Here is a 25,218-nt window from a genome sequence, read left to right on the forward strand (position 1 = left end):
GGTCCCCCATGACCCACAGGTTCCCTCTAGCCCCATGCAACGTGATGCTCTGCACAAATGCCTCTCGTGCGATAGGTAACGAGCCCCATTTTCTCCCCTGTGAGGGTTGGTCAGGTGTCATATTATGCACATGCATAAGCAGGATAAAGAGAGCATGTTGACTAGGAAAAGGTAAAAACATTGCCACACAAAACGATAAGCCCAGTATAGGTTGTGTGGGTTTCCTACCTCTTGGTAAGCAACTGCTCTAAGCCCAAGGACCATTCTTATATGGCCGAGAGGGTATTTAAAGACCACATGCACATGTCCACCTTTCCCAACAGTCCTCAAGTAAACAGTCTCACTTGACACGGTCAGTGTTGGTGTCTATATGTATACACGTGTATGTGTGTACACATATTCATATATACATATATATGTATGTATATAGGCCAGACAGACACTGGCAAAACTGCCTGTTCATATGTATGTACACACACAGACACACACATATACATACCCAGAGTCACAAGTACAAGGGCATTAAAAAAGATGTTTTAACTAATTATATCTCTGTATTAAAAAGGTAAGTAATGATTTGGTCCTTAGTATATAGTTTTTATCACAGAAACTTGATAATGTTTGTATACCCTTGGTTTTATGTTGATTTGTCAAGAGGGACTGAGTAAGATCTAAGTAAATTAAATGAGGACACCAAAACTCTCACAGTGTTATAATGACTTGATCACACAAGGAAATATCGTCTATGTAAGGCAGGTCATTCAAGTGGTGTTGGGTCTAACTAGAAAAGAAGAGTGGGTGGACTGAGGGAGGTATTGGATGGGGGAAAACAGAAGGTAGATTGAGAGATGTCTAAGAGTCCAAGACTAGAAGTGGTACATATATTTTTTTCTCAGTCATTTTTGGCCAAACCTTAGTCAAATGGTCCCATCTACATGAAAAATTTGGAAATGTAGTCCTTATTTGGCAAACTTACCAGTACAACTCTATATCATGGAAAAGGCTACTCTTTCTTACAACAATTCATATACATCCTGGGGTCTCACAGGATAAAAAGGAACTTCTGAGATGTAAACATTTAATAAGTTGTTAACTCTTTCAGATTGATCTCAAACACATTTTGGGATATTGATGGACATACCACTTAGGGAAAAATGTTACAGTGGGAGCAGAACACCCTTACCTAACCAGGAGTGCATTGTGAACATTCAAATGCAGAAATATTTTGATATATGATATCCCCTGCTCCAGTTCCCTCTTCCTATACTGGTATCATTTTTCTAAAACTTATCTTAGGTGATCTGATATTTGAAAACACTTAACAGAAAATTGCTAAATTTTTTTTCACATCATTATTTTGTTGACTAAATTTGTGGAAAAAAATACAAGGAATATTTGAAATATAAAACACAAATCATGATCCTTGTCCTGAGCCTGGTATTACATATATTATTATTATTAGGATCTTAATACTAATAATAAGCAGGTATTCTATATTGACTCCAATAGTCAGGAAAGTAAAATGATATGTAAACAGATAAATAATTACCTACTTGGAGGTCATAGCACAACTATCTTCATGATTTTCTCTTCATTTTTAACCTGTGATGCAAAAATTATTGATCATATTAAGGATGTATCTAGATTTTCACTTTCAATTAAAGCTAATAGGTTTGCATTTTCTGTTACACAGAGCAATGAAAAGGTCATATTCCAACTTCAAATAAAAAAGTGCAAAGCAGCAATTTTTCAATAGAATAAACTATTATTAAAAGCAGATTAAAGAACATCCATTTCTAACTCTGCATTTTAAAAGTATTATGGGAATCGCAGAAATATCCTGTAACGTTACTTCATATAGTAAAACAGTGTTGCATGGCATGGAACACTAGTGGAGATGTGGTTACTTCCATAAATTATAAATCAGTCAGCAGAACATGTACAGAAAATATATGAAACAGAAAATGATAACAATTCATAGAGGAGAGAAAGCACAAATAACACACTACAAGTTTGGCTTCAAAAATCTGTCAGCTATTTCCTCATAGTGTGTTAAGTGAAGGAGAAAAATAGAGCTCCAGGATATGTGACCATGTAGCATTTCAACTGGAGTCTCCTAATTGCAAAACTTGAAAAGCCGTTCTTTCTTTTCAGCTCAAAAAAGTGAAGCTTTGTGTCTAGAGGGCAACTTGTTCAGATTTCAGATTGCAGTCTTCTTTACCTTGTATGATTATATTACTTTGGTTTGTAGTTGCCTATAACTTTTATTTACCCAGAAGAATCAAATGCCACTTTTTCTCAACACCAAATGTTTCAAAATTTGAACTTTTGTACCAACACTTTTTCTGATGGTTTTTATTTTGTCTAACTTGTTTTAGATTATGTACAATATATATATACTTGAAAATTTTATATATGTATATTTATGTGTATATATATATGTGTATATATATATACACATAAATATACATATATGTATGTGTATATATATACACATATGTGTACATATATATATACACACACATAAATATACATATATATACACGTATATATATATGTATATATAACACATACATACGCACAAACTCTACTGGAGATATATGTATGGTATTTATATGAATTAGGTAAATTAAGATTATAAAATAAATTTTACCTTTTTATTGAATTAAAATAATTAAAGGAAGGTCTAGGGAAAATAATTTACTGTTTCAAAATGATTTGTGTATAATAATTGCCATAATAAATGGATTTGAGTATTTTAAAATTCAAATAGGACATGCATGTTGTAAGAATCCCTTCCTAAAAGAGTGAAGTGATAAATGAGATAAACTAACCAAGTAAACATTTCCAAAAGAAAAATTTGTCCTAAATTTTTTGAACATTTCAGCACATATACATTTGATTTTTTGTAGTCTGACTTTTTTTAAGTTTATTTATTAAGAGAGAGAGAGCGAGCAAAAGAGAGAGAGAGAGAGTGCACCTATGTGTGCTTACAAGTAGGCGAGGGGCGGAGAGAAGGAGAGACAGAATCTTGTGCTGACTCTGTGCCATTAACAGAGAGCCTGATGATGGGCTCAAACTCACTCTGTGAGATCGTGACCTGAGTCAAGATCAAGAGTCGGATGCTTAACCAACTGAGCCACCCAGGCACCCCTGTAGTTTGACATTTTGGGCCACAGATTGCATTCATGTCTTCCAGAAACAAGTGTAAGTTTCTACAAATTTTACCCATATTTTCAATTTCAAAAGTGGATAGCATACAATTTAAATCACAGAAAATACTTTGGGTGACTTTGCTCTAGAGATGTTTTAGAACATTATCCAATTCCTCTTCTACAGAACCCAAGAAGGTGTGTATGCTCATGCTCTGAGTCAGTTGCAGTTCTAGATCTGAATTTGGTTAATGCAATGCAAAATATTTTGGAAGTCCATTGCTTCTATAAATGTAAGAATATACTGTTTTAAGTCTTGCTACAGGTTTATCAATTTTATCAATTTCTAAAGAACCAGTTGTTTGTTTTACTCACTTTCCCTGATGTTTTCCTATTTTCAATTTCAATGATTTCTGCTCTTTTATTCTCTTCCTTCTTGCTTTGGGTTTATTTTGCTTTCCTTTTTTTTCTTTAGTTTTCTGGGCAAACTTTATTTGAAACCTTTCCTCATCTCTCATGTAAGCATTTAGTATTATACATTTCCCTCTCAGCAATAATTTTGTTGTATCCCATATATTTTGAATATGCTAAATTTTCATTTTCATTGTAGTTTATATGATTAAAAAAAGACTTTGAAACTTACTCTTTGAAACCTGAATTATCTAAATGTTTATAATTTGATTTCCACATATTTGGAAAATGCCTATTGTCTTTCTGTTATTGATTTCTAGTTATCACCCAGTATATGTAGAGAACATACTCTGTGTAATTTAAGTGATTTTAATTTATTGAGGTTTGTTTTATGGTTCCAGATTTGGTTTACTTTGGTGACTATTCCATGGGTTCTTGGGGAAAAAATGTCTATCCTACTTTTGTTAGGAAGAATGTTCAATGTATGTCAATTAGACCTTGTTAGTTGGAAATTTTGTCTCTGCTGTGTGTGAGATCTCTTTGTCTATCTCTGTCTCTCTCTCTCTGTATCCTATTGGATTTGTTTCTTTAGGGAACCCTGAATAACACTTAGACTTCCAGAGTTCTCTTGTGCTTGTCTCTTTTGATATTTCCAGAGTTTATTGATGTACTTGATGGGAAGAAAACCAAAGAAACAGGTTTACAATATCCTGTCTAGACCAGAAGTCCTAAAAGTATATTGTGGTAAAACTCGTGATCATAAGAAAAAATATTTTATACAATTCCTGTAAAACTATATACTATCTCTAGGACATCTATATTTCTTCCTTTTTCTTCTTAGGAAATTGTAATTTGCTGGAGGTAACTTGTCACAGTACCAACATGTCCAATATAAATTTATCCTCTCTTAGGTCCCACTGCTGTTTGACAGTCATTTTTAGTCATCTGATATAGACTCTGTTGCATTTACCACAGCTGTTATCTAAGAATTACTTTCTTCTCTCAAACATCTAAGTATGCTACTTCAGTTGTCATCCTTATCTGTAGAATGCATCTCCTACTTTATTTGTAAAAATTCAAGTCATCTGGGGCACCTGGGTTGCACAGGTCATGATGTCACAGTTTGTGAGTTTGGACCCTGTGTCAGACTCCACACTGACAATGCAGAGTCTGCTTGGGATTCTCTCTCTCTCCCTCTCTCTCTGCCTCTCCCCCACTCACATGCTCTCTCTTTCTTTCAAAATAAATAAATAAACACTAAGAAAAACCCCAAGTCATTTGACCCAAAATTCCTGCATAGTCTTGTTCTTTACTCAAACATCCATTTCTCCTTTCTGTTCCATTTCAGAAAAAAGTATGTCCCTCTTTTCGTGTCACTGTTCATTCTATCTTTGGGCCTCAATCTATGCCTTATTTATTCTATAATTTCAATTTTCTCTTAAAATGTTTATTTATTTTTAGAGAGAGAAAGTGGGGGAGGGGCAGGGAGAAAATCCCAAGTACGCTCTGTGTTCTCATCTCAGAGTGTGACATGGGGCTCAACCCCATAAATTTGAGCTCCACAAACAGTGAGATCATGACCTGAGCCGAAATCAAGAGTCAGACACTTAACCAACTGAGCTACCTAGATGGCCCTATCATTTGAATTTTTAATCTCTCACTCACTCTTGTCCCTTAATTCAATGAAATTAGTGTTCCCTAGAGTTCTGCAATGTGGTGGCCCTGCAAAATAGAACCAGAATCTATATAAGATCATTTTCACAGTTCAATGGTGAGTTTTCTAGAAATCTTTTCTCTATTGAAATCCACTTCCAGTAATTGCAATATTTTAAAGGATGATTTACTAATTCACATTCACTGAAAGATGCTAACATTTTTTATAGCTGACTGTGTCTTAACAAGTGATGATGTTAAAATTAAAGAAATGGAATCTCAAGAAGGATATAGACAATTTGAAATTTATTACTCAGAGAACCTGGAACCATCTTATAAAATATTACAAAAACTAAAGGAAAATAGATTTAAAATGAGAAATTGGAGAGGAGAGGTAGACAATCATTTCTCTCTTCAAAAATCTTTAATTTCATTTCAAGAGGAAGAGAGATAAGGTGTTTTCTACATTTTCCAAAGAATAATGCCAAGATGTAAGGGGAAAAAAAAACTGGAAGAGAAACAGATCTTGGCACAATATCAGTAAAAATTAATTAAGAAAATTAAATTTAGGAATGTTAAAGTAGTTTCCTTCAGTAAAATTTGAGTTACTCATAAATGGAATAACTCTTATGGTTGGAATACATAAGTAACTGGGCAATCTTTTTGCAAAAGTATTGAAAGAGGACTTAAACATCTGAAGGAACTTTAGATCAAATGTCCTCTAATGACCTTTCCAACCCTGAGATATAAAACCTAAGCTTTGACATTTCTCCAAGAGAGAAAGTAGGGTTTATACATTGGGCTGAAGAGATCTTTCAAGTACTCATAAATAGCAACAGAAAAAGAAATATTTTAAAATCATTTACAGAACTATGGACACAGATAATAAATGTAAAAAAAAAAAAAAAGTAAACAGTGGTTTATTCCAGGACCAGGACTATCAGTATAATGATGTCTTTGTTCTCCATGTAATTTTTTTTTTTTTAAGAGAGACAGAAAAACAGAGCACACATTGAGGAGAGGGTCAGAGGGTATATAATGCAGGGCTTAATCCCATGACCCCAGGATCATGACCTGAACAAAAATCAAGAGTCAGATGCTCAACCAACTGAGCCAGCCAGGCACCCCTGTAATTTACCATTTTTATGTGAAGACTTTAAACATTTTTAAAATAGATAGATCTAATTTAACCACATTGTATTTTCCAAAAGAATAAGAATTAAATTTGAGATTCATTTCCACCTCTATAAGTCAAATACTCCCTTCACTAAAGTATGCTTATACTTAAAGTATGCTAAGTATGACCTCCACTACTTAGAATCAATCATAGCATTTGCTTTAAATTTATTTAAATTTAAATTCAAATTAATTAAGACGATGTAGATCCAGTTCTACTGAAATGTTTTCTGATTTCAAATTTTCATATGGGGAAAAACATTTATAGCTTTGCTAGCAAAATGAGTTATTTTGTTACTCTTTTTTAGATACTGGCCCTAAAAAAATAAAAACATTGAAGATTTGCTTTTTTGTGATTTTTAATTTACAAACGTTTGTAAGAAAATGTCAGCTTGGGTCATGTGGGTGGCTCAGTCGGTTAAGACTTCCGCTCAGGTCATGATGTCACCTCTCCTGAGTTCAGGTCTTGGATCGGGCTCTGTGCTGATAGCTCAGAGCCTGGAGCCTGCTTCTGTTTCTGTCTCCTTCTCTCTCTGCCCCTCCCTCACTTGTCTTCTGTCTCTCTCTCTCTCAAACATAAAAATAAACATTAAAAATTAAAAAAAAAGAAAATGTTCGCTTAATAATAGTCATTTTATAATGTCTGCAGAAAGATTATTAACTTCAATAGTTTGGGAACCTACTATTATATAGTTGGTCAAAAGTTCCCTATGATATACTTATCACTATAAGTGAATCATTCTGATTTCTATATACTTTAAAGTGTATTACTTAAACTACCTATATCAGAAATGATGGTAGAACCAATCCTAGGCTTTCACAATCAGATTTCTGAGAATAGAGTCAGAGAATTTCCATGTAAAATAAAGACACATTCAAGTATCATAACAGGGATGATAAAAGTAAAATAAAATAGTAAAATAAAAAAAAATTAAACTCCTTATGAAGTCAGAAAACCATTTTAAATTGTTTTGAAGGTCTGTGAACTTGTTTATAAAACCAAAAACTTCTCCTTCTTTCCAAAAAAGAAATATATATAAATTTATATATAAAAATATACAAATATAAAAATATACAAATATATATATATATATGTATAATATATACTTACTTTCAGATTCTCATCTGTACTATTTAGTACTACATTCTCATCTGTACTATTTAGTCAACAGAAACTACTTTAAAAATTATATCATTTGTATAAAGAAAAGCAGTCTGGAACATATGGAAGACTTAATATTTGGGAATAAAATTTTCACAAATTGAAAAGTGGTAGAGATTTAGATAAAAAGTTCCTCAGTGTCTATTCCTAATGAGAGGAAAAAAATGCTTTATTCTTAATGTTAAAAAAATTTTTTTAAATGTTTATTTATTTTTGAGAGAGAGAGTGTGTGAGCAGAGGAGGGTCAGAGAGAGTGGGAACCACAGAATCTGAAGCAGGCTCCAGGCTCTGAGCTGTCAGCACAGAACCCGACGTGGGGCTCAAACTCATGAGCTGGGCTCACCAGCCGTGAGATCATGACCTGAGCTGAATTCGGATGCTCAACCAACTGAGCCACCAGGTGCCCTGCCCCTGTTCTTAATGTTTTAATCTGAGGAATTACTGAACAAAGAACATAGTGGGGTAGGGGCAAGAGGGCTTGGGGTAGGATGGCTGAAGGAGAGTTGACCTAATCTGGCCATTGGGTGATTTATTGCCGAATCAGCACCACTCATCAGAAGGCACTGTGCTTGGCACTGCTATGTGGGCAAATAGAGCTTTCCCCCTTCTTTTGTTGTGCTACCTTTTCATGTGTATTCCTGTGTCCTTAGGTTGTCTCAGAATCTGTATTTGTGTGTGTATTTTGTGTGTGTGTGAGAGAGAGAGAGAGAAAGAGAGAGAAACCCAGATCCAAAGCTTAGCCTTGTCATTGTTTTTCATGTCAGTGAGCCTTTGCACATAGAAACATTTCATGAGTTTTGTACTTCATTAAATATTGAAGAGGTCTTAATAAGGATAACAAAATAGACAACTTTCAGGAAAATCTATTATTCTTTCCTTCATCTCCCTTCAATTCACAGTATTTGGATATATCTGTAATAGATCTCTACTCTAAAAGAATTGTCAAGAAATTTATATTTCAAATGCAAATAATTGTATCTATGAAAAATCACCTAAAGATGCTTTTTTCCCCACATTAGAATGTAGGTTCCCATCAGGCATGGATTTTTGCTTGTTTGTTTTTGTTGCTCTTTGTCAAATCCTAAAGGCCTAGAAAAAAATTACTGGATCACAGATCCTCAACAATTAATTGCTGATTGAATGAAAAAGTGAGATATTTTGTCTACTGAGTTTTTTTCTTCTATGGGGTCAGAATCACATGTCTTACTAACCTTGCCTTAACTTTTCCTCTGTAGGAGAGGGAAGAATTCACACTGGTATAGGCTACCTTGTGATAGTCATCTTTACTGTAACCAGATGAGCTAGGAGAGATTCCTGGTCTTCTCACCTGCCCAAATAATTATGAGTCCATATGTACTTACACATACAGAGTAGAGCTCTGGTATAAGTTTAAGGGGCATTCTGATAATAGGAGAAAACATTATTCCCAGGAGGGCAGGCGATATGACAGATTGAGTCACATTTACATCAACTTCAGCTCCTTAAATGAGGCTAGTGCTGCCGGTTCCAACCTGGCTGTCTGGTCTTGCTTCATGAGGCTACCTCATGGTTTCTCACTCTCATTCCTTCTCTTTAGAAGGAGATCAGTTGGTTGAATCAATTAGCCACACATTCACTTTTCTGTGAACTATTCCCACAGGAAGTCAGGTAGACCTGGATAAATTTCCCAGCCAGTACCTCACCTTATCTTGATGTTTCATGCAATATATGGTATTTCTCTTTCATGTTTTCTAACAACAAATACTTATTTAATATTGTCATATTTAGTCTAGTACAAGTTTCTATTTTCTGGGAATGTGCAGAACTTCTACTTCCCCAACTGAGGCTCTTCTCCCTATTCTAGAATCACTCTGTGCTTTCTAGAATTAGGGACTTTTTTTTTTCAAACTATGGTTCCAAGTTACAAAGATGTATGGAGAATTACTCTTTTGACCACTGCAGTAGGGTGGACAAAATGACGCAATTCGAAGATGTGCAATAAACTAGTTGGTGCTCTAAATATGTCAGCTTCTAAGAAAGAGTTGCTGCATCTCTACTTCCAAGCATGATAAACTGCCAAAATAAAAAAAAATGAGAAGGGCAAAATGAGATAAGTGAGAAAAGAGGATGTTGGCAGCAGCCATTGATGAATCATTTGTAAAGGTGATATTAAGAAGTAGAGAACTAATTTTTAAAACTACAGTAAGACTTGTTTGCAAGTGTCTTCTATTATCATAAAATACCATCCTGCTGCATAGCAGAGAGAATTTGATTTTTACTCTCTGAAAATAATCACTTGACATGCAGTATAAGTCTCTGCACTTGAAAAATTGTTTTACCACTTGTCTCCAGGATGGTTATTTTACAATCCAATATAAATGCAATAATCGGAATAAGAATGTGTGGGCCTCTCACAGTTTTAGAAACAAGGACTCATAAGGATATTATTTCACTAATATTAATGCAGTAACTCTTTTAGTATTGAAGGTAACAAGTCTTTAGTAGTAGAAAAATATTAGGCCTTTCATTTTTGTTTACCAAGCAGCATTTCATGAGATTTCCTGCCTGTGTCATTATCCATGGAGGAAACATTACTTTCATAATGGAAATGCTATACAGCAAACCTGCAATCATCAGATTGTCTACATAAGTAACACCAATGTGGATTTCCATCCAATAATTCACACTCCTTCGGTTCCATTGGACCACAGTGGGAATAGGTGTTGTATATATGCCTTACCCAAATAAACTCCTAAGTTACAAATAGTCATCTCCAACCATGATTCATATCACGCCCTCTTCCTCAATCTTCATGTCACAGATGTTGCTGCTGCCTTTGTCATGATAAATGTGAAAACATAGCAATGACTCACATATGAACTCCGGTATTTTGAAAATATGTGAGTTCTGAAATAGCCAGAAAGTGTTAAAAAAAACTGAAAAATTAATATGGAATATTAAACCAGGTACAGATTCAAAGGTAGAGCTGACTTTCCTATTTAAATCCAAATAAGTACTCCTATCCAACTCTGGGTGCCCAATGGGCATCCATCTTTCTTTGGCAATGCCTTAAAATGTGCACTTTTGATATACTGCCAAATCTAAAGAACAAGATATTAAGGTGGATGCACACATCTTTAAAACGCTCCTTACTCAGGCAAACTTCACTCAAATAGTTGTGCCCAGTACAAATATTAGAACAATGTAAGAGGCTGAAATTTAGAGAATTTGATTGCCTAGAGATGAGAAAGAAATGCATGTAGTGGGAGGGTAACCCAATAAACTTTATTTATGAAACTAGTATCCAGGCCATTGGCCTTAAATTGTCAATCTAATGTATTTTTTAATAAAAATATTGAATTGAATTACATATTTATTTCCTGAGTTTTTTTTTAAATATCTTCTTACATTTTATGCCCAAGTTCTGAATGCCAAAGATGAGTTGTCAGCTATTAGTTATGGACAGTTAAATCAAGATACATGTCTTGCATTTTGCAATTAATTTTAATCACAATGGGAAAAGCATTTTAAACTCCAATTAACTATTTTTAAGAATTTTATTTTAATGGGGCGCCTGGGTAGCTCAGTCGGTTGAGCGTCCGACTTTGGCTCAGGTCATGATCTCACGGTCTGTGAGTTCGAGCCCTGCGTCGGGCTCTGTGCCGACAGCTCGGAGCCTGGAGCCTGCTTTGGATTCTGTGTCTCCCTCTCTCTCTGACCCTCCCCCATTCATGCTCTGTCTCTCTCTGTCTCAAAGAAATAAATAAATGTTAAAAAAAAATTAAAATAAAATAAAATAAAATAAAAGAATTTTATTTTCAGAGTGCTTGGGTGCCTAAGTTGGTTTAGTGACCAGCTCTTATTTTAAGCTAAGATCATGATCTTATGGTTTGTGAGTTTGAGCCCCACATTGCGCTCTGCGCTGACAGCATGGAGCCTGCTTGGGATTCTCTATCTCCCTCTCTCTCTCTGTCCCTCCTGATTCTCTCTCTCTCTCTCTCAAAAAAATAAGAATTAAAAAAAAAAAGAATTCTATTTTCAAGGATGTGAGGAGGAGAGATTTATGTTTACACACACACACACACACACACACACACACACACACACTTCTAGGGTTTTCCCTGAGAAACCAAGGGTAGCTTCATTTCATTTCATTTCAGAGAGATCTCCACAATCATCTGAGGAACACATGACCTATTGGTGATGTTTCCTTAAACACATGGAAGTCTCTTATGACACCCCAGGGTGCATTATGTTTTGGGGAAGAAAGCAAGTTAATACCTGGTTCTACATAGAAAATACATTAACAAAAGTGCACACAATTCCACTGGGAAGAAAATATTGATAATTGTTGGATACATCCAAGCAAGGTCTATATCCATCAGGGGCAGCTGATAGTGTCTCCAATGTGTCTCTTCAATCAGATGGTAAACCATTTCAGACAAGATGACTGAGTTTACTCTTTGTTTATAGAATGACTTCCTGAGAGCCTTCATTTCAACCTGTCCTGTTTGTCCCCATTATCAGAAATATGGCCCTCTTCCTCTCTATAGAATGTCAGTGGGATGACAACAGGAATAAGGGTGAGAAATACAAGTAGAGGTTTTGACAAGTATTTCACATGGAATGTACAGGATCTGTGGTCATCTCTTATTGTTTCCAATGACAAAAGGAAATAATTATCAATTCTTATCAGAGTTAATATGTTTGGACATGGCAGACCCAATAGTCGGCTACATTTAAGGATCCATCGTTGGTTTGGGAGAACTGCAATAGGATGCTTTCCTTCGTGGGTAAGATTCCAGTGATAATTGTCAAAGACAAAGATCATTAATTGCCCCTCACTCTTCTACATCTCCAGGAGATGTTCCCTTTCCAGGTCACAGAACTGTTGCTCTTCTACTGTCCCCTAATCTATATGTCCCATTCCAATAGCCATAGTTTTCCCTATTTTCAATCAGCACTTACTGGAAACCAGTTCTTCCATCCGAAAACAAGAGTGTACAAGGAAAAGTGGAATTGTTACAAAAGGTACAGATGTGTAGTTGTCTCTTTCTTTGTTTTTTTTTTTTTTTTAACGTTTATTTATTTTTGAGACAGAGAGAAACAGAGCGTGAACAGGGGAGGGGCAGAGAGAGAGGGAGACACAGAATCTGAAACAGGCTCCAGGCTCTGAACTGACAGCACAGAGCCCAACGCGGGGCTCGAACTCACGGACCGTGAGATCATGACCTGAGCCAAAGTCGGACGCTTAACCGACCGAGCCACCCAGGCGCCCCAGTTGTCTCTTTCTTTGTAGGCCAGTGTAGGGGGTTCTTGGCAATCACTGTTCTTGTGTAAGTATTCATTTTCCTTATGATTATTACATCAAGCCATCAAGAGAATACATATAGCTGAAACAGAATTGTTTGCCATCCTTTAGCTGCCTTACCAAGGTGTGTGGACTAAGAGGAGGGGAAGGGGGAGAGTGTTATAAATTATTTGAATGGATTTTGAGGAGGATATTTCAATACTAAGTTATACCAAAAGCCCGTGGATATTAGGGTGTGGGGAAAGTCTACTGAAAACATTATCGGCCATTGTTGTCTTTTTTGAAAAAAAGGTGCATCATTACCATATGGAAAATTGTCCAGAAAGCTGAAAACGTAACACAGTTTAGTTCCAAGGGCCATAATTACATGGCCAAAATCAGCTGATCACATTGGGACAGCAGCACCATAACTTGAAAAAGTGCCAATTTTGTTGTGTTCCTACCAAATAGTTTTGACAGTGGTCGAAGTTCTGGTGTAGTCAGTATGTCAAGAGTGAGCAGGAGCCATAATCTGCCCCACATTGTCATGAGACAAATGGACCAACTTTTGGCAGGAGTCAAATCTGGCACATGGTGCTGGCCTCTGCATCAAAACACTGATTTGTTTACTTTGTGCTCAGTCAAGAATAGTGGTTCAGTTGCCACATCTGGTACAATTATGAATATAGGCAATAGTGTTTATAATCTGGATGTTGAAATATTTTATTCAGACCTTGACTTCATTGGGTCTGTTCAGATAAAAGGCCCTTAGTGTGTACATCTTTTGTGAATAATCTAGAGTCTGATTAGTAGCCATGATTTGTTTCCACCACGTACATTTCCCAAGAGTGGTGCCTTTAATTTTGTAGTTTTGCAACCGGGAGACTAAACAAGAACCCCATCTCTTGAGCAATAGCTCAAGAGTCTGTGAAAATATAACAAATTTAATCAAGGGGAGTATTGGCCAGGTACATGACAACAGCCTTGGGTTCAACCCACTAAACAGAGAGAGCATGTCATTGGCAGTTCTGCATAGCTGATGCTGAGATAGAACAGCTGCCACAGCCCAGTGGGTACCATCAGGTTTCACCTCAGCCAAAGCATCAGTGAACCAGGCCAGGTATGTGGGGGAAGCTCTGTGAATTGTGGACCCCACTGAGCCATCAGCTTTGCTTCAGTCAATGGAGTAGAAAATGGAGTTTTCCCTAATGAGATAGTTGCCACTTTTTCATATAAAATAAAGAGCTACTGGGGCCAAATCAGCTGTGTTCTTGAATATAACTTTTCCGGTTCACTAGCTAGGTTTCTAGGCCCTATCTTCTTTGTTAATCATTGAATCTGAGTTGATCCACACCCAAAATAGGAATATTTGGTTTGGAAGTCACAAGACCCTCATAGTTCATGTGTTCAGTTTATACAAGAGTTTAATAATAAGCAAATAGCTGCTTTTGAAAATAAATGTGCCTGGTAGTCAGTCCCAGGAGAAAATGAGTACAAATCCCTAAGGAGAAGACCAGTTCCCACTGACAGAGGTTCCAGTGTTAAAAATCATCAGTCACAAAGACTCAAACTTCAAAGGATTATTAGAATAGTGGGACCCAGTGTTCTTAGCACTTCTGCTTTTTTTGTTGTTTGTTTGTCTGTTTTGTTTTTTTCCATCAGGGGAATCCCTTCTGGTACTTATGGGAAGAGAAAGTGGAAGCATTTAACACGTCGATTCCAACTACATATTCAGGGCTGAAAACAACGACAACCTGGGGCACCTGGATGGCTCAGGGGGTTAAGCATCTGACCCTTGGTGTCGGCTCAGGTCAGGATCTCACAGTTTGTGCCCTGCATTGGGCTCTGCGCCAACAGTGTAGAACCTGCTTGGGATTTTTTCTCTCTCTCCCTCTCTCTCTGCCCATAACATACCTTCTCTCTCTCTCTCAAAATATGTAAATAAACTTAAAAAAATAAATGAAAGCAATGATAACAGTTGCACAGCACTGACTATAGAGGTAACAGTTATATTTTCCATGAGCAAGGGTATATAGTTTCTTCTTTTGAGCAGATAGAGTGAAGGGCCAATCATCTCAATAAAATAGGGGATTGATCTGGGTTGGGAATGGTTCATAGGGCACTTATGCTTCACCCCAGTTCCACAGGTAGGTTCTGGTAGGGGCTGAATGTTTGTGACTCCCTCACATTCATATGTTAAAAACCTAATACCCATGGTAATGGCATTAAGAGGTGGGGGTCTTTGGGAGGTGAATAGGTCACAAGAGTGGGCCCTCCATGAACATTTTCACCAGAACCTGACCATGCTGGTACTCGTATCTGGGAATGCCAGATTCCAGAACCGTGAAAATAAATTTTTGTTGTTTATAAGCCACCCACTCTTTGGTATTTTGTCATAGTAGCTCAAACGTACTAAAATAGGCTCCTTCCAAACTGGTAATTGAGCCTAAGGTCCCTTTCCTCAACCCCTAACAGTTCTATCCTCCAGAAGTTTTGAGCTGGATTTTTAACCTCACTCCAAGCATATTAACAATTTGCTGAATGAGTTGAGGGGAGATGAACCTTGGCTTTGTTGCAGGCCCCTTCATTCTAGCTAGAACTTGTATCCAAAGCACTGTGAGACTATGAGGGAATTCACTCCACTTTTCTGGCCTATTCTCTGACCCTTCTCCATTGACCCAGAATGCAGAAAATGCCTCATATTGGAAAGTCATCTTGTGACTTATGACCGGGTTGGGTGCATATTGTAGTGTGGTAGGTTGTACTTGCCAAAGATGGTCACAATAATAACTCTCATGCTACATGTACACATGCAATGTGACTTTGATACACTTTCCATTGAGGGGTGAGATCTGTGTTCCTTCTTAAATTGGGCAGCATTTTATTTCAACCAATAGGGCATGATGGAAGCAACACACCATGAGCTCATAAAATGTGATTCAGCTTCTGCCTTTTTTGACAGATTCTTTCACTCTTACAGCCTTCAGCTGTTAACAATTCAACTTCCCTGAGGCCACCAAACTGTGAAGAAGCCCAAACTATTCCATAGAGATTACATGGATAAGCCCTGGGACCACATGGACAGAGAGACAGAGAACAGATAGCCCTCAGTATTCCATCCCTCCACTATTCCAGCTCCAGTCACATCTGAATGCGACCACTGCGGAGACTCTAGGCCAGAATCACCCAGCTGATATTTCCTGGCATTCTTGTGCCAAAGAAACTATAAGGGAAAATAAATGTTGTTTTAAGTCAAAGTTTAAGCCTAAATTTTGAAGTGATCTGTTCCAGGGAAATGCATAACTGGAATACCTAGTTTCCAGTTTGTGATGCCAACACAGTAAGATGGTCAAAATATCTGCTGTTTCTTTATTCCCCTATAAAATTTGCCTACCAGGGCCAATAGAAACACAATTTGTGCCAAGATCTGGCAAATTCCCAGAGGGAATAAAGTAGCTGGCAATCATTAAATCATTTAAAAAGGCTTTCTTCTCTGGAATTCTAGAGCATCTGGTCTTTGTCATTTGGTCTCTGATATATTTAAAAACACATTTATTTATTCATTTGTTTGTTTGTTTGTTTGCAGTTTATTCTTTTATTTTCTAGTTACCACAGAGGGATTCTTGGCCTGCTAAGACACAATCCGTTCTGTTCCCATTCTGTTTGAAGGCAAATACCCCCTTCACTCACTATACCTATTTCCAACAAAGTTTTATCATTGCATCTGTCACTATTTAGAACACACACACACAAATGCTTCCCTCAGTTTGTTATAATACTTATCTACTAATCACTATAGAATCCAGGACTTTCTGACTCCAAAATAAAGTTGTAAATATGGTATTTCTTAGTTTGAATAATGGATAATTTTTTTTCTAAATTTCACCATTTCCGAGTATTATAGAACTAGGTGGTAAAAGCAGTCACACCCAAAGCAAAACAGATGCCTTCTGAAAAAGCTGCCCTACTTCTCAATGGTCCAGATTGGAACACAGAACCACATACAGACCAACCACCACAGTACATCTAGGATGTAGTAATTAATATAAGCCAGGTAAGGTCCACTCCTGTGTTGGTGGGTAAGATGATCACTAAGAATTTTGAGGTTCTGTTAGGAATGGGGAGGGGATATACTAGTTAGTACTCTTAATACCAAAAAATATAAAATCATTTCTGTAATTCCTGCTAAAAAATATTGAAGAGCTATCAGAGGGCCCAGTGTATATACTATCTAGCTAACCATCTGTAGAAATGGAATGGGGTATAAATTTAAAAAATACCACAAATCCAATCTCTTTAGGATGACTCTACCCACTAGAAATTTCCTGCCATGCCACATGATCTAGACATTCCAGAACACTCACCATTGCATTGCTTACCTATGGCTTCCTAGGTTCCTATTCATTCCAAAATGCTGATTCTGAGAAGAGGCATATTGTCCTCATTTAGAATTCCATATTTGAAAGCCAGGCCCCATATCCAACTTTTCCTGGATTTACCTGAAATATTCAGGTGGTGCATGGCAAAAGAACAAAAGAAACAGAAGAAAAAAGAAAAAAAAAAAACAAACATACATGTTATTTCTTCCACTTTTCTGTGCAATGCTATTCATACGTTTTCACTTACCAACATAGATAAAGTACAGTTCAGGGTTTCTCAAGTATATCATTGCATTAGAAGTCAAATTCAATTGTGTTCCAGACCTTCATGATCATGGCTAAATTGTATCCACTACTTCTGTAATAAATTACCATGAATTTAGAGGTTTAAAAAAACCGAAATGTATAATCTTCCAGTTCTGTATGTCACATGTATGCCACGGGTCTCACAGAGCATAAGTCAAGGTGTTGGCACTGATGCATTCCTTGCTGGAGGCTCTAGTCACAGCCAGTAGCTATGACTTTTTTTCTGTGGTGTCACATTTCTGTCTGGCTGACTACACCAGGAGTTTCTCCCATTTTGATTATACTGAGCCCATTTTAACAATCCAAGACAATCTCCCCAAATCAAGGACCTTAACCCTTAATTACACCTCCAAAATCCCTCTTGCCATGTAAGGTAACATATTCACAGGATCTGTGCACAGTGGTGGTATTATTTTTTATTTTTTATTTTTTTACTGGAGTACCTGGTTTATTCTGACGCAGGTGAATCCCAGCACAGCGGTAGATTGTAGATTGTGAAACGAAGGTGTGGATTTCTGGATGTCTGGGTCTGGGCTAGCATTTCACCATGTAAGGCGGGAAGTCCTCGATCTGTGTGGAAGCTGCTGTGCTGCTTCCAGCACCTTGAAGCCCAACACCTGGTGCCGGGCTTGCGCCGCCTGCTCCTACCACTTGTGTGTCTCCTCACCTCTCATTACTTGTGCGTCGCCACGCAATACAAGGTGAGTATCAGGGTCATCTGGAGGTCATAGTCCCACTGCTACTTGCGTGTTCAGTAGCCCGCTCCGCAGGGCCCCTCTCGCCCTCTTCCTTGCGCCGGGCTTGGCCGCTGGTGACTTAGTACGGAGTACCAGGGGAAAAAGTCAATCTCCAGGTAGGCGCTGCCCCAAATGTACAGATAGGCCAGGTGGAGGTAGACCGAGGGCAGGGTTAGAGGGAGGGAGCCGGCTGCTGGCCTACTCAGATGGGCTTCGAGTTGCCGTCTGGGGATTGAAGACTCTGTACAGGGGCACCCTTGTCACTGGCCTCGCTCCGGGCGCTGAGTTGCGGACTGACCTGGCCCTCAATAGCTAGCTTCCTTGGTATTGGGAGCGGTCCCCAGAGTGGCTTTGCGGGCAGCAGTACCCGCGTTGGGGCGAACCCCGGACTTCCGCGAACTGCCAGGGCCCTTCGACAGCCCGGCCTGCTGGGGGCTGGGCGCTGGGGGCAGCAAATCGGGGTCCACCATGCACGCGCTGGGCGGAGTGGACAACAGTGGGAGAAACCTGAGGGGGTCTGGCAGCGAGTATCGGCAAGGAACCCCGAAGTTCTTGGTCTAAGTTCGTGGTGCTAGGGGACCTCCGTAGCACTCCCCTGCTCCCGTCGGAGCTGCCAGGGTTTAGGGGAGTCAGTACAGCCGTGCGGTGATCAAACTTTCCTGACCACTCCGGGTAAGCCCTCGTGTTTCGAGGAGGCGGAGCACCCTGCCCCCGGCGCGCTGCGCGAGCCTCAGCCCTGCCCCTTAGCGGTGGTGGTGCGGTCGGCAGTGCTCTGCCGCGCAGCGCAGGCTCGAAAGAGGCAGAAAGGGACTACCCCTTTGCGGGGCGCGGAGAGCCGACCCCTGCAGGCAGCCATGGGAGTGACGTCGGGCCTGGCCTCCTGGCCCCACTGTGGGCTCAGCGACAGCCGCCTACAGTCTTTGGCCTGTGGGCTGGTCGGGGGAGGGCGTGAGAGGGCTCCAGAGCGGGAGCCGCTGGTGGCCTACAGCACCTCCAGCGTTTTCTCTTCCGGACTATTGCTGTCTGCCCCGCAGGCCTCATTCCCAGCTCCAGTGTTCTCTCCCGGCAGGGCGGGCCACTATCTAGAGGGCTGGGGAGCCGCCGAGCTGTTCTCTCCACACCAGAAGCAGGAACCTGGTGGGAGCTACTGGGTGCTTCCTTGTGGTTGAGACGCCTGGGTGGGGTATGCTGGGCACTCTGCTGGGCTTGAGGGCTGCCTGGGGACTCGCCTTCTTGACATCGACCACAGCGGAGGCTGTGCTGTGTACCTTCTGGGGATGAGTCTGGGAGGGTCTCAGGTTTACCTCTGAGAGGAATGGCTGCTTTTTTCGGCCCTGTGAGGGGCCTTGGCTGCATTGGGTCATTCAGGGCACCATGGAATGCTCCTGGGCAGGCCTGGAGGGTGCTGTCGTTGGGCCCTTTCTTCTTTGAGCTGCCCAGGGAGACCATGCTTTCCTTACTCTCAGCTTCCTGAGGTCCTTGCTATGTCCTAGGGGTCACCACATGTTCTGCAAGAATCCTGAGTTCCGCAGGGGGCCAGACCTTCCACGAGAAGGGTGGATGTAGTGCAACCAGGGGACAGCACCTTTGTTGATGGGGCCATGGGGTGTCACACCAGCCAGGCATGCAAGAAGCCAGCATGTGGTCATGCAGGCCAAGGTGGGGGCAGCTGGCCCATCCATGACTATCTTCTGGAAGAATTTGGTAGGCTTGGATGGTGGCAGCCAGTGGCTCATGGTCAGGGGCATGATGATCAGCCAGTCCAGGAGGCCTGCGGGCAGCTTTGCCTAGTACTCATAGCACACCAGCTGTGAGGCATGCAGGCATTGAGACCCAGGACACCCATGTTGGGTGAGATGAGTATGTAAAGCCTCACCTTTGGCCACTTTATCCTGCTAGCCCAGCTTTCTTAATAGATTCTTGAGGCCAGGGAGGCTGTCATTGTCAGGTGGGTCACCAGCACAGCTCCTACCCGGTCTGGGTGCCTCATCAGCTTCCAGAAGCTCAATGGGGTTAGCGCTGCCTTTGACCAACTGTGAAGCCATTGACAGTGAAGAAGGTGGTATCACCAAGGACTCGGGGGAAGATGTAGCAGCAGCAGGGCCTGTTGAGCCTGGGAAAGCCCATTGAGGCTGCTGGCACCAGCAGCTGGGCCACTTACTCTAAGAGATCTCCCAGGCCCTTGGAGGCCAGCAGCTGCACACTTCCTGCCCACAGTGTAGGGTATGGGTTGTTTGTGGATTTGGGTGGTTAGTTACGGCTTTTGCACCAGGGGTAGCAAGGAGTGTGTGTGTGTGTGTGTGGGGGGGACTCTCTTATTCTCATAGAAGAGGTTTTAGCACAAGTCTTCTTCTCACTTCCACCGCACCTCATTATCTCCAGATCTCCTTCTCTCCTCACATATTGTCATGATAGAGTCTGCACATTACTTGATCATGCTTTTTTGAGATCACTGTTGGGGCCACTTGTGGGGTCAAGCTGGGCTCCGCTGAGAAGGAGCTGATAGTGCTATTATGGAAAATTGTGGATCTGGCCAAGAACGAGTACACAAAACAACTATCACAAAATACTAGTTAGACTGGATTCGTTGGAACTGATGGAAAAGAAACTAAGATCCATGTGAAAAGCCTATCCTCTCAGGAGTAGGTGGACCCAGCTCTGAGACAGTTTAACCAGTCAGTGAACAATGAACTCAACACTGGGGTGGGGACCTCCTTCTGTCTCTGTACTGATAGGCAACCTCATATCAGGCAAATCTGAAGGCTTCCAAGAAGAATGTATTATTGCCTGAATCATTTTTTTCTATTTTTTTATTTTATTTAAATCCAAGTTAGTTAACATAAAGTATAATAATGATTTCAGGAGTAGCATTTAGTGATTCATTACTTACATATAACACCCAGTGCTCATCCCAACAAATGCCCTCCTTAATGCCCATTGCCTATTTAGCTCATCCCCCCGCTCAACACCGCTCCAGCAACCCTTAGTTTGTTCTCTGTATTTAAGAGTCTCTTACGGTTTGCCTCCCTCTCTGTTTTTAACTTACTTTTTCTTCCCATCCCCTATATTCATGTTTTGTTTCTTAAATTCCACATACGAGAGAATGTATTATTGCCTGAGTATTTTTTTTTTAATCTTTGAGGAGAATTCAAGAAATGTTACCCTGATTCATCTGATATTGATAAACTGGATATTGCAGCAATGATACTGTGTTTAAATTTTGAGAATAGGTCAGTCTCCCAGTATGGAACCTCTCAAGTTAGATGTGGGGAATATAATTTTAGCAATGATTTCAGAACCCTATCATCACAGATTTTCAAATCCAGAGATAGTAAGTTCCAAATTTGGAAGTGGCACTTGCAGCAAGATGGAACTTATTGATGATAATACTGTAGTCAGGACTCAAGGTTTACTATGGCAGTGTTTAGATCAAGACATTGCAGGATTCTTTAAATGACTCAATATTGCTGTGGGAGATACAGCAACTTTGTCTGAATGTCCAGGGTGGAAAGAATAGAGAAGCACCGGTTAGGTTTGTACATGAGGAGTATAGAGGCCTAGTACTACAGAAGCACAAACATCACATGGAGACCCAGTACACTGAGGTTTACAAAGCAACAGGTGATGATTTTCTTAAATTTGCTGGTGGTACATCCAAAGAAGTAGCCCAGTTTCTCTCCAAGGAGAAAGAAGTCATCGACTGTATGTGAGTGCTCACATCTGATGAAGTGGTGACCTTTTCTGGACAGCATTGCCTCACCAATGGGGGGAAGGAAGGCATCTTCTTTGTTAACTCCTGGATCAGTAGGCCCGCAGGAAATGCTTTTGTCCTCTTTGCTCATGAGGAATATATACAGAACACAACGAAGGAGCATAAGGACTTGTTAGGAAAGGATACATTGAACCCTTTAAGAGAATAGGAGCTGAAATTCAGCAGATGATGAATCATTTCTCAGCCCCTCTCATTCCTCTTCCCACCATTATTCCAGTACTACCTAGGCAGTTTGTACACCTACAAATGTTGAAGAGCATATACACCTTTGAGATCTTTCTTGATCTTTCTTGAGGACCTCCTGTAATTTCTTGGGGAGTTTTGTCCAAATATTCAAACTCACAGGGTTCACATGGTATTGAATCATCAGGGCTACCCATGGGTAAAAGTGTCTTTATCCAGATGAAGTCTATAGACAAAGCATTTATGGCTGCACAGAAGTATCCTAAAAAACTGTGAAGGACAGACATGCTAAAGTCTTTTAGTATTCAACTGAGGAGATGAACTTTGTATTCATGGGACAGGGCACATTTTGTTTTTTTTACATTTACTAGTTTATTATATAATAAAGTATATTATATAGGATACAGACAAATAGCCAGATGAAGCAGTACATAGAGTGAGGTCCCAAAGTGTCCTAAGCACAGGAGCTTCTGTCCCCATGGAGTTGGGTTGTGCCACCCTCCTGGCATGTGAATATGTTCACCAACCCAGAAGCTCTCTGAACCTCATACTAATTGAGATTTTTTAATGGAGGCTCCATTATAATTAATTATCATTATTGATAATTAATTCCATTTGTAGTCCCTTTCCTCTCTTGGTGGAATGAAAGTTAGGGCTAAAAGACCTAAGATTCTAGTCATGGCTTGGTCTTTCTGATGGCTAGCCCCCATCCAATAACGTACGAAGAGTCATTTTGTTAGAACAAAAGACACTCCAGGATATTCTAGGGGATTTAGGAGTTTAGTGTCAGATGCTCCTATTATGTAGGAAATTGCAGTTCTTAGGAGCTCTGTGTCACCAACTGGAATCAAAAATGAAATGTTAAGGAAAAAAAATTCTCCTAGCACCTCTATTATAAAGGGTTTGGGGAGCTCTGCATCAGGAACCAGGAAAAGACACACACACACACAGAAACATACATCATTTCACACCAGGTAATCTGAGTCTGTTCCCCACCTCCCACCCCCACCTCATCTCTACTCCCTCTCCAACTATATCATTGATCTGGTTGAGCCAAAATCCTAGACTGTTGAGAGTTTCTTAGACAAAGCCACAGCTCCGGTACCAAGAGCCAGTGATACGATGTTTGTATTAGTTTTTAACTGTTGCCTAATGAATTGAAGCCAACCTAGTGACTTAAAGAAAACCCATTTATTCACTGTTCTGTAGGTCAGAAGTCATTCAGGCATGACTGTGTAGCATCTCACAGGGTCAAAATGAGTGAGCCAGGCTAGGCTCTTATCTAAAGGTCATCGTCTTTTTGTGCCAGCCAAGTAGCCAGAGGTGGGACCAGTGAGCCCTGGACTGAGACTGCCTTACAGTGACGGTTCCCTACCCTCTTTGGGAGAGATAAATGCTGACTCTACTCTGAAAGCTCCCAACTGCAAAGTTTACTTCTTTAGCTGTTGTGGTTAAAAGGTGCTTGAGGATCCCTCCTGCACTGGTGCTTTTGCTTTCTGCATTCCACCTCCCACTCCAGTGCTCTGCTAGGTGAGGGCCTGTGGCTGCAGAGCTTTTTAATCTAACTTAGCACAGAAGCTAGATGCTTGGTCCCAAAGAGAACAAGTAAACTAAGAATATGTAGAAGGTGCCATTTCTGTTCCTAATTTTAGAAAACACATCACTCCGGATCCTAGTAGGAGTCAGCATGGTCTGGCCAGAAAATCACATTATGATTTCAGGTATGGAAGATGGCATGGTGACCCCAAGTGCCTGTGAAAAGCCTTAGGAGTCTGTGGGCTTAATAGCTCTGGTGCCAACAAGTACAGAGAGTATGACATTCACATAGAAGATCTGCCAACTCCAGAAAGCATCCATGCCCAAGGAGAAAGTCAGAGTACCACAACCCCATATGTGGCAGCTAGTCACTCCATGGAGAAAGTGGATGGAGAGATATGGACAACAGTGAGAAAGATGGCTTGGTGACAGTGACCTTGGTTGGAATCATAGTTGAGTGTCTTATTAGCCAGTGCATTCATTAGTGGGATCATTATCGAAGTTGGGTGAAAAATGTCAGAAGAATACCCTGAAGAGCTAAAGAATTGTGATATTCTGCCAACATGTTTTAAAAAGGAGATTTTCCAGGATTGCCTGGGTAGCTCAGTTAGTTGTTTCTGACTTTGACTCAGGTCACAGTCTCACAGTTCATGAGTTCAAACCCTGCATTGGGCTCTGTGCTGGCAGTTCAAAACCTGGAGGCTACTAATAAATAAACGAACAAACAAACATTAAAAGAGAGTGAGAGAGAGAATGAGTTTCCAGTTTTTCCCATCCCTGAGCATGTGGGAAAAGATGACCCATGGACATGCTTGGCCACTTCACTCAAAGTCCATGATAATCCCTCCACTTGCCAATAGTAACCAAAGGAAAACTAATTCATAAAACTTGCTTCTCTAAACATTTGTCTTCTGACTCTTTTTAAATATGTGTTTTGTCAAATATGATTTAGAAGACAAAATGCATAGAAATATGGAGAAAAACCAAGCTGATTTGTAACAAATGTAGACAATATAATTCAATCAATATTAGAAACTATGATGATGTCCTTGTTCTAACCATTCTGTTCTTTTTAAAATGCAAAGAATATATTTATACCAATGGAGTCCTTGGGGCTAGTGCTATGCCAGTAAGTAGAACAAACATTTGGCAATGTCTGATCTCTCTCTCTCTCTCTTTTTTTTTTTTTTTTTTAGAGAGAGAGAGAGAGTGAGCTCAAGTCAGGAAGAGGGGCAGAAGGAGAGAGAGAGACTCTTAAGCAGACTTCATGCTCAGCATACAGCCTGACATGGGGCTGGACCCCCATGACCCTGGGATCATGACCTTAGCTGAAATAAAGAGTCTGTATTCAACCATGCAGGCACCCCTCTTCTACTTTTAAAACTTGATTTGGGGTGAATGTTCAAGTAAAGAAAAAAACTAGAATTATATATAATGAGCAACTGTCTACCACTCATTTAGATAAATCATAAAGGTATCTAT

The 25,218-nt window shown here is 39.8% G+C and overlaps 1 long non-coding RNA gene and 1 pseudogene across 1 annotated transcript; one reads left to right on the top strand and one right to left on the bottom strand.

Moving 5' to 3' along the window:
• Nucleotides 1-1,546: 1,546 nt before the first annotated feature.
• On the bottom strand, nt 1,547-18,130 carry LOC122219064. The gene is made up of 3 exons (XR_006202245.1): nt 17,952-18,130; nt 17,203-17,322; nt 1,547-1,602 (listed from the first exon to the last, which is right to left on the bottom strand). It is a non-coding gene; the product is annotated as an uncharacterized LOC122219064 (long non-coding RNA).
• A 2,523-nt stretch (nt 18,131-20,653) lies between these two features.
• LOC122220699 lies at nt 20,654-24,165 on the top strand (annotated as a pseudogene).
• The last annotated feature ends 1,053 nt before the right edge of the window (nt 24,166-25,218 follow it).

Source organism: Panthera leo, chromosome B2 (genome assembly GCF_018350215.1).
Source record: "Panthera leo isolate Ple1 chromosome B2, P.leo_Ple1_pat1.1, whole genome shotgun sequence".
Lineage (NCBI taxonomy): Eukaryota > Metazoa > Chordata > Mammalia > Carnivora > Felidae > Panthera > Panthera leo.